This window comes from Chiloscyllium plagiosum, unplaced genomic scaffold (assembly GCF_037043375.1).
Source record: "Chiloscyllium plagiosum isolate Xiang-an unplaced genomic scaffold, Cpla_swu_hap1 HiC_scaffold_19, whole genome shotgun sequence".
Taxonomy (NCBI): Eukaryota; Metazoa; Chordata; class Chondrichthyes; order Orectolobiformes; family Hemiscylliidae; genus Chiloscyllium; species Chiloscyllium plagiosum.
Genome location: NW_028270157.1, coordinates 59,353,016 through 59,367,738, shown reverse-complemented (window position 1 = coordinate 59,367,738; position 14,723 = coordinate 59,353,016). Strand labels below are relative to the sequence as shown.

The 14,723-nt window shown below is 39.1% G+C and overlaps 1 long non-coding RNA gene across 1 annotated transcript; it reads right to left on the bottom strand.

The window, feature by feature from the left end:
• Positions 1-432: 432 nt before the first annotated feature.
• Positions 433-8,341, bottom strand: LOC148146789 (uncharacterized). Its single transcript, XR_015760348.1, has 4 exons — positions 8,238-8,341; positions 3,100-3,194; positions 632-729; positions 433-537 (listed from the first exon to the last, which is right to left on the bottom strand). It is a non-coding gene; the product is annotated as an uncharacterized LOC148146789 (long non-coding RNA).
• Between the last annotated feature and the right edge of the window lie 6,382 nt (positions 8,342-14,723).

Genomic DNA, 14,723 nt, shown 5'->3' with positions numbered 1-14,723 from the left:
CCTGAGGAGTTCCAGCAAGAAACTCATCTGCAACAGGCCTAGGACCTGCAGCTCATCAGGCAGGGCCCCACCACCTCAAGCAGGGCAACAAGGGGATTTGAGCAAGTAATGTCAGTCTTGCCAACATCCCAAGAAAGAATTTCTTTTCCAAATGAAAATCATCTGAAATATAAATGTCAATTGGCGAAAATATGCAGCTCATCAATTTGAAGCAGAATGACAGGTTAATGTTCAAAAAGTCTCTCTCCATTGGAAATGATACTTTAGAATTATAGCATATCCTTTTCAGAGACACTAATTGATCTGTGAATGTTAAGTATTTTCTTGATTTTATGATGATTTTATTTTCACTGCTTTCCTCAAACTGCATCTGCCCTGATACAGGCTTTTTTTAAAAACACAAGATAGATCTATTTTCTTCAATGTACTTACAGCTTAAAGATGGGCCAATTGTCATTTGTGTCAATTAAAGTAACCACCACAATCCCAGAGATGCTATTACCTATTGTGTCCTTCACAGTCACTAACACAATGAATCTGTAAAAACATAAAGCAATAATCCAAATATTAAATTGCAAGAAGGTTAACAAAATGAAGGCAATTTTGAAAGGGATTGGAAAAAGATTGCTACCTGTGAAAATCTTCTTCATAATGAAATGGTCTTGCTGCAAGAATTGCCCCACTTTTCCCACTGGGATGAATAGTAACCAAAGAGGAGTTTACTGAGTACTGAAATAAAGCGAAAGTACTTGATTAGCTTCTGGGATGAACCAGTGAGTTCTACATTTATTTATCAATAATGTAAATATATAACAAATCTACCTTATTCTTCCGCTTTTTTACTTAATAATACATTCACACTTGGTGTTATTTAAGATGGAGTTTCTCAACCAATGGGAATGATGTTTCCCACTGGTGGGAAGCGAATGTCGACCAGCTGGGGAGCTGAAATACTTGCCAATGAATTGCAACTCATGCTTCTCACTAATGATTAAATCATTATCTGGTTTGTTTTATTCACAATTTCGCAATAAAACTTGTTCTCAGCAAAATACTGCAATTTTTAAGTCATTAAAATGTCCAAAAATTGTTAATTTTATGTTAATGTAAATTTAAAAATGCATTCCTTAGAGAAAAAATAATGACATTTCATTTTTATCCTTGTGGGACCAGGGATTTTGTCAAAAAGTGACATGTGATACAGGCGATGCAAAAGGTTGAAAACAGCTGATGCTGGAGACCCTGGTGTGGGAGTGGAATTCGCTATGTTTAAATCTCTGATTTAAAAATCACGCAACACCAGGTTATAGTCCAGCAGGTTTGTTTGGAGGCACTGGCTTTCAGAGAGCTGCTCTTTCATCAGGTGGCTGTGGAGTATAAGATCATACAATACAGAATTTATAGCAAAAGATCAGTGTCATGCAACTGAAATGATTTACTGAAAAAATCTCATGTGATTTTTAACTTTGTCCACCCCAGTCCAACACCAGCTTCTCCAAATCATCAATCTCTGAGGGATCAGGCAAGGACTACTAATTAAGTCCCAATATAAATCATCATCAAAGAATCCCTACAGTATGGAAATAAGCTATATGGCCCACCAAGTTCACTCTGACCCTCCGAAGAGTATCACACCCACACATCCTATCTTATAATCCTGCAATTTTTCCCCATGGCTAATCCACCTGCACATCTCTGGTCACCACTGGCATTTTAGCATGACCAACCCACCTCATCTGAATATCTTTGGATTGTGGGAGGAAAACATTGCACCTAGAGGGAACCCACACAGACATGAGCAGAATGTGCCTTCTTTACACAGACAGTCTTCCAAGGCTGGAATCGAACCCGGGTCCCTGGCGCTGTGGGGCAGCAGTTCTAACCACTGAGCCAGTTGAATTCATCTAAATGTTAGTGCAATTGGACATTGAGAATGTCTGAAACTAGGAAGAGCTCTTCATTGCACGCTAGAAACAAAGGAATCTAGAAAACAGCTAAGAACTAGCCAACCTCAAACCTCTGAAGATGTGAAGAGCCTTTACAGATCAATGTGTAGCAGCATATTTTAGAAACCGAGCCCTTTCTGAGCTGTACTGTATTGTGGTTTGTTCTCATCATCATTACTAGCTTATATAGCAAGTTAGTAATTGTATCACTGTCCTATGTTCTATGTTCTTCAGTTGTTGCTATCACAAGATAGCATTTAAAATCTGAAATTGGGCAAGAGAGAAATGAATTTGCATCAGATGTTGAATAATGGGGAAGTAGTAATTTAAACACTATTACTTGTTCTTGGATGTATCCTGTGTTTATATTCTTCTTAAAATATAAGCATAACCTTACGGCAAATAAGTCTTTATATTGAAAGAAGAGAGTTGCTACTCTTTTGAAAAACTTTTTTGAAAAGGGGAGTTACCATGTTGATAAGTGGCTCCAACTGAAGAGTTGTTAATCAACAGTTTTTGATTAAATTTATATAACAAACTGCAGCAAAGCCTATTTTAATGTGTACTTCTGTCTTTGAAATGGCCTTGATGTTTTATTGTGGAGCTCTGCTATCCCCCAGCGGGCAAAATACTGTGGTCCTGAGTCCAACAGGCCAGGGAGAGAGCATTAGCTTTGTACTGATCTGGCTGATCACAACTGATTGACTATGATGCAATTGGTCTTAATATTCCATATTACAAACCATGATCCTTCCCATCATTTTCCAGCAGAAATAACCAGAAACTGATTTTATTTTAAAAACATTGTGGGTTGATTGACTTAGAATGTTGTTGATTATTTCAGAATGTTGAGAAATGTCTCAGCTGCTGTGGTGGAGTTTGTCACAGCTGTAAAAATGTGAGCAGTAGTCAGAGCAGCTTATTGAATGTGCATTAGCCTGAAGCCTCTTTAGTAAGATGGAAGTTTTTTAAAAGAAAAGGATTGATTTTTACAACTCTGTTTTTGCAGAGTGTCAACCAGGCAGGGAACATCCTGAAAGAAAACTCACATTATTATAATAATGTTGGGCTAACACAGCCTGGTAGAGGTGTTTTACTAAGTATGCCCTCTTTACTTGTTGCCATTGGTTTATCTATTTCAGAAGTTACTTACAGAAAGAATATTGTCATCCCTGTCAGGATCAATTGCTTGAACTTCGTATATAATTGCACCAACTGCTAAATTCTCCAGAAAGTCAACATATACAACTGTGAAGTAATACAAAATAAATGATCACATTAATGTGTTCTTATGGATACAGATATTGTTGGACCAGTTAACACAGCCCTTTTTAACACGCAAAAACGTTATGCAAGAAATTTCTTTAGCAGAGTGACATTCGAGTAGAAATGTTGCTACAAGGGCATAGATTACTATTATGTTCTCTTGATCTCTGTGTCTGTTGCATTCTTGTACTGTACCAACTTGTGTCTTTTTTCATTAAGGCATTGGAATCTTTTCAACTTCATTTAGTAGTGAGTCCGTTTATTTTGGTGGCAGGTTCAATGGCAAAGATCTAATCTGAAGAGGTAAGGAAAGGTTTGATGAGGCAATTGATATAATGTACATGGAGTTATTAAAGGTGTTCAATACAATATCACACAATAAACTTGTGAAGAGGGTCAGAGATCAAGCAATAAAAGAGGAAATAGCAAAGTGGATACAAAATTGGCTCAAGGATAGGAAATAGAGTTACAGTTTATGGGTAGTTTTTGGACTGGAAGAAGGTTTGTGATAGTGTTCCCCAGGGTCAGTATTATGACCTTTGCTTTCCATGATGTACAGGATGTCTAGATTTTGGTGCGCAGGGGACAATTTCAAAATTTGCTAGACTTGGCATAATTACAAACTGAGGAGAACAACATAGAACTTCAAAAAGACATTCATGGAATGTATAGATAGGTGGCAGATGAATTTCAATATGGAAAAGTGTGAAGTAATGCACATTTGTACAGATAACCTAGAGAGACAGAATAAAATAAAGGGTACTGTTCTAAAGGATGTGCAGGAGCAGAAAGACCTGGGTGTAAATGTGCACAAGTTAGAAAAGGGGACGGATAGAGAGAGCTGTTAATAAGGCATGCATAATTCTAGGCTTCATATTATTAGGGAAATACAGTAATGCACAGGAGCAGGAAAGGTACAATGAACTGATATAATACACTAGGTTTATCATCAGCTAGAGTATTGTGTCTAGTTTTGGGACGACATTTTAGAAAAGATATGAATGCATTGGAGAGAGTTCAGTAGAGATTTATAGGAATAGTTCAGACCCTTCAGTGATGGGGAAAGATTGGAGTGTAGGAGGCTGTGTTTTCTTTGGAGAGGAGAAAGCTAAGAAGAGATTTGATAAAAGTTTTCAAAACCACATAAGTCTGGACAGAATTGATAGACAGAAACTGTTCCAATTTGTAAACTGAATGAGAACATGAGGACATAGTTTTAAAGTGTTTTGCAAAAGTGTGTTGATGAAAATCTTTTTTACACAGCAAGTAGTCAAGGTATGGAATGCACTGCCAGGAACTGTAGTGCAAACAGGTTCAGTTGAGGCATTTGTGAGCATATTGGATAATTCTGTATTGGCACTAGGTTAAAATGCTCAGAGAGTCAATGTGGATGTGATAGACTGAATGTGAGTGAGAAAGATTGAGAGAGATATGATTGAGGCAGGTATGTGGAATTAAAGTGAAGCAGTAGAGCACCCACAATTGTCCATCTTAATGACTATCTTTGGAGGTCAAAAAGGTTTTGGCTTAAGTCTCAACAAAGAAACAGCATTTGCACCTGGTTAGAATTTCCTCTGTACTTTAAAAGGACTGCAAGCCAGTCAAGAATAAAATCCTCAACTCACCTGACTCAGAGCCCTATAGTCTGAGTAAAAATAGCATGATAAATTCCAGATTATTGCAGAATCTTTCCCTTTCTTTCCTATTATTATGACAAGAACCATCTGCAGCGTTCACTCAAATAACAGCAAAATACCATGGATGCTGGAGATTTGAAAAAGAAAGTGCTGGAGAAACTCAGCAAATCTGGCAACATCTAAGGGGAAACAAACACAGTTAACATTATGCATCCAATGATTTCTTCAGAATGCCAAATAAATGTCATTGTACTCAGAACATTATCTCTGTTTCTCTAGCCTCAGATGCTGCCAGACCTGCTGAGTTTCAACAGCACTTTATATTTTTATACCTGGAGTTCATCTTAGTTCAACCCATTTTTCCGTTTCCACTTGACTGCCTGCAGTAAATAAATTAAGTGAAAGCAACAGCAGTTCCCTTTTTCTGAAATTACGTTTGCAACTTTCTCAGTAGATCTTAGCTACCACGCTAGTCCTGAACTATCTGTTGTGTGAAAGAAAGAACTAAATTTATGCGGCACCTTTCCCAAGCTCCAGAAATTCCAACACTGCTTTTCAGTTTGGTGATTATGAGCATGAAACAATGTTAAAGCTCTTCACAGCCATCAAAAAAACTGTTGGGTAAAGAATGTTTTAAGTCTGCTCTGTTGTATATCTTTTATATCAAAAATAACAGGTACTTACAACAAGTTCTGAATAATACTATCACATTTACAACAAGTTCTGAATAATACTATCACATTTATAACTCATGCTGCCAAGTGAAAGGTAATGCCTTGATTGGTAGCAGCTTTGAGGTTGAAGTGATGTCCTTACAGTCCTATTAACCAAACAGCAGCAACATTCACCAGTGCATGTCGCTTGTATCAGAAATGGCATCGGCTAGTGTCTCTCTAACGGCCTCTGCCGCCACACTCCCACAACCACTTCGGGGCTGCAGCAAAGGGGCTGGGTTCCGTCCCTCCTTTCCCCCATCCAACGCTCCTATAGACACTGCCACCAGTCGGCCATCAGACCTTTTCTCCAATGCATCTGCTCCTCCACATGTCTAGGCCTAGCTGCAGACTGAGGGGTTGCAGTGGGGACACTCTGTAAGCAAGGATAGGTACCAGCTCACTAGGCTGCAACTCAGGGTGCTCTCTGAGTGCTCACTTACTTATTGCCTACCTGCATGCTCACATCATTCGTGCAATTCCTTCTAATTTTCTCAATGATAAAGAAGTTCTCCAAGACTTGTATAAGGGGAGAGTGAGGATGCAAGTCTCATTTTTCTTGTTGTCTTATTGTTATGTAACACATGTTTGAAATTGCACCCTGACGGGAGAGGCATGCAAAGACCACATTTTTATTTCCTTTGGTTTTAGACTGTGGACTGAAAGATGTTTTAGGCCAATGAGATTCTGCAAGGAGATGGCTGCTGTTTTAACTATCATGCTTACATTGTGAGTTGTGTATCATGTTGTATTTCTCCTGCAACAGTGAGAGCAAAACTTGGGTTTGATTCCAGCCTCTGGTAACTGTCTGTGTGGAGTTTGCACATTTGCCCTCCGTCTGCATGGGTTTCCTCCGGGTGCTCAGGTTTCCTCCCATAGTCCAAAGATGTGCAGGTTAGGTGGATTGGTTATGCTAAATTACCCCATTGTGTTCAGGGATGTGTAGGCTAGGGGGATAAGCCAAGGGAAATGCAGGGTTACAGGGATTGGGTAGGGGTTTGCTCTTTGGAGGTTTGGTGTATTTAAATGGGCCAAATAGCCTGCTTTCACATTTTAGGGATTCTATGATTCTATGAAGAGCAGACACCATGGATTCTATGGGTTCTGAACAAGAGGGGCAATTGCTTGATGATAAGATTTTGATTACTTCTTGACTAGGTGACCACTGCTGCATGGAACCAGGTCAAGAGAGGAACCTCTAGCCGACAAAGAGGAAGCATCAAAATCATTCTGTGTGTGTCTCTGTGTCCTGTGTGATGGTACCAGAAAGTCTCCCATAACACTTGCCTGTCACCTTTCTCTAACCCTAACCTTGATGAAGAAGGAATAAAATGTTTTCAAAGATGAATTCTCAACCAGTAACTGCAAACGGGGGACAGCGAACAAACAACCTTGTGTCAACAGCAAAGAATAAATGGAATTGAAAACAAAAAGCAAAAACAAAAACCCATCGACTTGTGCCTTCTGGTATTATTGAATTGTATTTTCCTGTTTTGTTTTCATTTTCCACTCTTAACATTCGTGTATGCCTGCCACTTTGTGTCTGTCTGGGAGAAAGTGAGGGCGGCAGATGCTGGAGATCAGAGTCAAAAAGTGTGGTGCTGGAAAAACACAGCAGGTCAGGCAGCATGAGAGGAGCAGGAGAATCAATGATTCGGACAAAAGCTCTACACATTTCTGATGGAGAGCTATTGCTCGAAATATTGACTCTCCTCCTTGTCAGATGCTGCCTGACTGGCTGTGCTTTTCCAGCACCACACTCTTTGACTTTGTGCCTGTCTGTTTGTGAAGGGGGAATGTTCTAAAAGGGGCAGAGGCTTAAGTTATAGAGAGTTATAGGGTAGCAATTCAAAATAAACAGTTATTTTTATAAGTATAGAAACCTAGGGAGCGTTTTCTTTTAACCCGAGAATCATCAGCTGGATAGACCAGGGACTTTGGACAGTTTGACTAAACCTTTTCATATTTGTGACCTCTCTGGGAATTGTGGGAATTGATTTTCAGCATGTGACGTTGTGACAACAGCACTATTGAAGAAAACTACTCATGCTCTCTTGTTTTTGAAACATGTGACTCAGAAATCACTCTCTGATTGGGCAACTCTTCAAGAACTTTGCTCCCTTCAAGCTTTTTTCCTCCCTGAAGTGAAGAAGGTTTTCTAAGATTACAAAGAGATCTTAATCAAAGGGTCAATGGGCTGAAAAATGGCAAATGGAGCTCAATCTTGATAAATGAGAGGTATTACATTTTGGTACAACAAGCAAGGATAGGGCTTATACAATTAGTGGTAGGGAGCTGGGTAGTATTGTAGAGCAGAGCGACCTAGGAGTTCAGGTATATAATTGTTTGAAGTCTGCGTCACATATAGACAGGGTGGTAAAAAGGATGTTTGGCACGCTTGCCTTCATTGCTCAGTCCTTTGAGTACAGGAGTTGAGAAGTCATGTTGAGGTTGTACAGGACATTCCAGAAGAAGTGGTGGATGCAGGTACAATTACAATGTTTAAAAGACATTTGGATAAGTACATGAATAGGAAAGGTTTTGCAGGGAAATGGTTCAGGAGCAGGCAGGTGGAACTAGCTTAATTTGGGATGATGGTCGGCATGGACTTGTTGGACTGAAGGGTCTGTTTCCATACTATATGTCTCTATGACTCTATGAACATCTCTGCCTACCTCCATTTGCAAGATTATCCAGGAATCTTGGGGGCTCATTAACATCACTTAATAAAACTGTAAGTGTTCCAAAGTCTGAATATCCCTTATTATCTGTAACATAGATTAACAGGACGTAATTGGATTGAGTTTCGTAGTCCAGTCCAGGATTGTCTGAGACCGTCACCTGAAATTTAAAAAAAAATGAGAATTCATTTTGCTTGAAGCTCCATGAAACTGCGCTGTAATAATTCAAAATACAAAGAAAGGCACTTTCAACATGTAGCTGAGCTTACAACTTGCGGCACAGGTGACTTTGGAAGGAGGTTGTGGTGTGCTGCTGGTTAGATTACTTCATTCAATTTACAACCCCAATTACAAAGCCGTTTTTGAAAAAAAGGATGTCATGTATCTAATAGGGTGGAGAAACTCATACCTCTGCCATTTAGGATAGTGACAAAGCTCTCGGTTTAGAACATCCAAATTAAACATTTTACCGGAGTCACGGCTAAATGGCGTTGAGCCTTATGTATTGCCTTCAGATAAACCTTGAGAATTTATAATCAACATTTACATGTGGACAGAAGAAGAAAAATAATACAGAGAAAAATATACAATTTATAACCCATTTAATGTGATGTTCGGATGTACCTTGGTTGCATTTGCCAGTGACGCTCATATCAATAAGAAGATTATTAATTGTTTATTATTTGGACATTAAATCTCTTCAGGTGATGGATGAGCATTAATTGTTTACTCACCTGTGCCTATGTGAAAGTAAAAGGTATGGAATGTTTTTCAAGGTGCATGATGTGTTATGTATGAATCTCTATAAATAAATGCATTTAAGAGTATAAAGGCATGGCTCCAGTGTTATATTCTTGACTATTTGGCTATCTGAGTTCCAACAACCATACTTTAGTCTTTTAGGTCCAAATGTCTGACCACCTGGAAGGAGAGCTAAGTGAGAACAGCTACAAAAGTGAGCATGAATTCACCTCCAGTGAAATATAGAGCTATCACATCAATTTTCCCATGTTCTCCAAAAACATTCCCCTCTTCTGAGATCTTTCTGATGCAACTTTTGTCACCAAAACCCACCTCTGCAAATACTTGTCCCTTTAATATCTAACAGTCCCACTTCTTCTGTGGAGAAAGTGAGGACTGCAGATGCTGGAGATCAGAGCTGAAAAATGTGTTGCTGGAAAAACGCAGCAGGTCAAGAGAATCGATGTTTCGGGCATAAGCCCTTCTTCAGGAATCAACACTGTGCAATGGTGACCATGAAGATCCTATTAATTGTTCCTGAAGAAGGGATTATGCCTGAAACGTCGATTCTCCTGCTTCTTTGATGCTGCCTGACCTGCTGCGCTTTTCCAGCAACACATTTTTCAGCCCCACTTCTTCTGTGCCCTTCATTCCAAAGAGCAACCAACTTTTGCCAACATGCTGCACTCGCAGTAGTAATTTCGAGCTTCACAACACAGCAGTGTCTGCTCTGTGTCTATCACCCCTCTGCCTCTGTTAAGACATATGTAAAAATTATCATTTCATATTTCAAAAGGTTTCAGTTTGACTTCCCACGGCAATCAGATCAGGTGGGCCAGTCTCTGCGTGGAGAGTTTTATGGATAACCTCACTATCTGCCTCCTCAGACCATTCTGTATTACCACAGAGAGAAGGTGGGATGATGATTAAATCATTTTCCTGTAATTCAGAGGTACATGCTCATGTTCCAGGGACAAAGGTTCAATTCGCACCCTAATAGATGTTGTTAATTAAATTCAATTAATTAATATTTCTGAAATTGAAGCTAGACTGTACAATGGTGACCATGAAGATGCTATTAATTGTTATAAAAATCCATGGATACATATATCCCACTGATTTCTGGTATAATTCTTTACACATTCTGGATTAGTGGTGCTGGAAGAGCACAGCAGTTCAGGCAGCATCCGAGGAGCATCGGATGCTGCCTGAACTGCTGTGCTCTTCCAGCACCACTAATCCAGAATCTGGTTTCCAGCATCTGCAATCATTGTTTTTACTTAATTCTTTACACAGTCAGGACTATTTGTTAAGTGATGTCCAATAATGGATTCACATTTAATGTTGGACACAGTGATCTGAGGTTTGCAAGTAAGGACTGGTAGAGCATGAAATGCACACTACTCACTACAATGGTCCAAGGCATATTTATTGGGTATGGTTAGCCAGTCAATGAGATGTATGATTTGCATACCTGACATCACACTGATACCAAAACTTGAATATCAAGTTACTCATTTGTCTGGTAGACAAAATATCATCTTTTTAGGCTTGACAGCAGTATTTAGTCAGTGGAGAGAATCACTAGTGTTTTTACTGCGGAGTAGGAGTCTGAAACAGTTAGCTTCATCTGTTGTTCAAATATTTGAAGTACCTTTTCCTTCCTGGGGAATCTGAGGTGGACTGATCAGGGACAAAAGTAATGGCCATGAGAACTTTTATGGGTTTGCATGATATACAGCTAATAGCTACTTGTTTACTTGCTCATGGGATGTTGCTGGCTGGATGAGCATTTATTGTCCATCTCTAATTGCCCTTGAAAGTGGTAGTGAGCTGCCTCCTTGAACCACTGCAGTCCTTGTGGTGTGGGTGTAATCATTGTGCTATTAGGGAGCCAGTTTTAACACATAAATCCCCATTCTTTGTAGGAAAAGGAATTCATCCATACATTGTACCTTTTGCATGGAGGAAAGAGTCATGGATACTGCTAATTGCTACTGCATTCCATTAGGTAATACCTTGACCAAATGGAATCCACTGTCTGGTCTGAATTTCTTCAGCTAACTAGGATTGACAATTGACAGTTTACACTGCATCTATACACCAACCATAGACCAGTACTTCTCATGCTATATAAATTAATATTCTCTTTTCTCATTTGCAAGCCAATGCATGACAAAAAAACTTTAGTTTTTTTAGATGTCTTTTGAGCAATGTTCAAGTTCTCTCCTCATGAAGGAAATATGATGTTCTTGGCTGGTCTGGCCGACATGTGACTCCAGACCCACAGCAATGGTGATTTGATTTTACCTGCCCTCTGAAGAAGGGCTAATGCCCGAAATGTCGATTCTCCTGTTCCCTAGATGCTGCCTGACCTGCTGCGCTTTTCCAGCAACACATTTCCATCTCTGATCTCCAGCATCTGCAGACCTCACTTTGCCCTCTGAAATGGCCTAGCAAGCCATTCAATTATACTGAAATACTACAAAAAGTCAAACAATGTGGACTGCAGCAGTTTAGAACTGAAGTAGTTTAAGGCTCTTGAGGAAAGTTAGGAACAAGCAACAAAAGTTGGCCTTGCCTGTGAAACCCACATCCCCAAGAAAGAATCAAATTTGACAAAGTTATTTTAAATGTCACTATTTTGTGAAGTCAAACCTTCACAACAATATCACAAACTTCTGACATTTGGAACATGGCAAAGCTGTTATACTTAGAATAATAACACCAACATATGGAAATAACTAATGGGGAAGACTATCTGATCCATTAAGCCTACTCCAGACAGTTTAGATTAGATTAGATTAGATTACCTACAGTGTGGAAACAGGCCCTTCGGCCCAACAAGTCCACACCGACCCGCCGAAGTGCAACCCACCCATACCCATATACCTAACACTACAGGCAATTTAGCATGGCCAATTCACCTGACCTGCTCATCTTTGGACTGTGGGAGGAAACCGGTGCACCCGGAGGAAACCCACACAGACAAGGGGAGCATGTGCAAACTCCACACAGTCAGTCGCCTGAGGCGGGATTTGAACCCAGGTCTCTGGTGCTGTGAGGCAGCAGTGCTAACCACTGTGCCACCGTGCCGTGATCAATGAGACATTGTGGGTACATGGAATGTTTAATCTTCAATGAAAGATTCCAGAGAATTTTCAGAAGCTACTTCTCTCTCCCTTTAGATGATTAAAACTAGTCCAGGCAGGCACATTGGACATGTTCACATTATTTAGCGTGTTATCCGTATATGATAAGGTCTTTGCCAAAGTCAGAAACAAGCCCAGTCCCTGACAAAGGTTTGGAGAGTCACTTGCTGTGCAGGTTGGAGATCTGCTTCAAAGGGAAGATGAGAACTATCAAACATTAAGACAAGCCCCACTACTGTGTACCCTGTGTGTGTGACACCTCAGTCCTCCCACCCAATTAAACTAATAATCATTCAGTTGATGCATAATTAAGTACTCTAAGTAATTCTATTAAATCAAGTAAATTTGAATATTTCTAACATGAACAAATACAACTTGTTTTTAGTTTCTTTGATTTTCAAAGATTTTCCAAATGAATTTTCTACATCCTAACATTGTACAAATTATGTACAATTTCCTAACACCACAAAAAGAAATAGCAAAGAAAGAAGCGATCATTCTTTCAATTTATGGAAGACTTTAATACCAGGGACAGAAGATGAGTGGAATTGACAGTCACCAGATTTCCCCTCTCCCCGAACGCTAATTTAATTTCACTTAGTAATGCTAATTTTAAAATGGCCTTACCTCCAAGTACATGTCAGTTATAATTGAGATAGCAAAGAAGTTGTTGACTGGATTGGTATTTGCTATTTTCGGAGTTAATGTAATTTCAGTACTTGTTGCAACAACTGAAAAGTTGAAGATAGCAACTCCTGCAGGAGTGTCTTCTTTTATTGTTACAGTAGCTGGTAGATTCTGTACCTTGATAAATCCTCTGACACCTTATAGAAAATTAGAAAAATGCTTCACATTATATTAAATTGTGGTAAAAACAAGATCTGGACATGCTGGAAACCAGAGTCTAGATTAGAGTAGTGCTGGAAAAGCACAGCAAGTCAGACAGCATCCAGGGAGCAGGAAAATCGACGTTTTGGGCAAAAGCCCTTCATCATGAATAGAGGCAGGGTGCCTGCAGAGTGGAGAGACAAATTATATTAAATTGTGTTGGTTATCATTAAAAAGTAACAAGAGTAAAAGATGATGGAAGTTACTTGGCAGTTCTGACAGTTCAGTGAAGGGAGAGAAACAGTTGACATTTCAGGTTTGTGACCTTTCACATTGTGAGCATTTAAGGCAATTTCAAGGATTGTAATAGTTTCTCTAGATATATAGAAAGGAACAGAGAAGTGCCAAAGTAAGCATAGGCCCTCAGAGAATGAGATTTGGGAAATAGCAAAAGGGAACCAAGAAATGGCAGATGAGTTTAATAAATACTTTGCGTCAGTCTTCACAGTTGAAGACATTCCAAAAATAGTAAATAATCAAGGAGTAAGATGTGGAGGAGGAAATAAAAACAATTAGTATCACTAGATTAAAAAGTACTAGAGAAACTAAGGTCGATATGGTGGATTGTTGGATCTGGTGGATTGCAATCTATGATAATCAATCAAGTTCACTACAGAAAGAATGGATGCACTGATAGCAACTTTTCAAGAATCTTTAGATTCTGGAAAAATATTATAGGATTGGAAAACTGCCAATGCAACACTCTTATTTGAAAAAGGAAGGAGACAAACAAAAGCAGGTAACTATAGCCCAGTTAGCTTAACATCTGTCATTGAGAAAGCTGGAGTTGGATGTGAAGTCTAAGACAAGTTTTATGTATAGCTATTTATGTGTTCTGAGTCTATGCCAGTATGAATAAAACTTTGCTCAAGAGATTTTTTATGTTGGAATTGGCAAGGTTAGTATGCATTGACTATAAATTGCATTAAAGATAAACAGACTCAATGCTCTTCCCTCCCTCAAATCTGTCACATTTGTATATATTGTCGCTTGCCGTGGTTGCTGTTAATATTACTGTCTTGTAAAACTTCAGAGATATTATCTGTTCTATAAAAGTGTGTAGTATTTGTTCATACTGGAAGGAAGGTGGATATTTCTGATGTCAAGTTATCATCTATGAACAAACACTAAGTTGTTCCATTTGAATTTTTCTCCTGAATTCTAAACGCTGAGTTCAATATGACAACATTAACACAGCATCTTTAATGCACAAAAAATATTTCAAAGGATTTTACTGGCCATTATCAATGATTTACATTGAGTTGTTTTTGATGCAAATCTTGGTCAAAGCAGTAGATTCTAAAGAGTGGCTTTAAAAAGAGAAGGAGGTAGAAAGGTAAGGGCTTTAAGAAAGTAATTCGAGAATTTAGATGCTTGGCAGCAGAAGGTGCAGTAACCATGCAAGGAGTGGTATGAAAATCAGTCAGAAAAATCAGAGTGCAGAGATCTTGGGTGTTCTAACAGCTTACAGAGATAGGGAATGGTGAAGCCATGGAGAGATTTAAACACTACGTTTAATGAAAATTTTACAATCAAGGTGTTGCTGGATAAGGAATCAATGCAGATCTGTGAGGGCTAATGTTTGAACTGAGCTTGACACTAACTATAGTACAAGCAGCAACATTTTGGATGAGCTCAGAGGTGGGTGACTAGAAGTTTCAAGTCTAGATAACAAAGTATACAATGTGTAATCACGTGA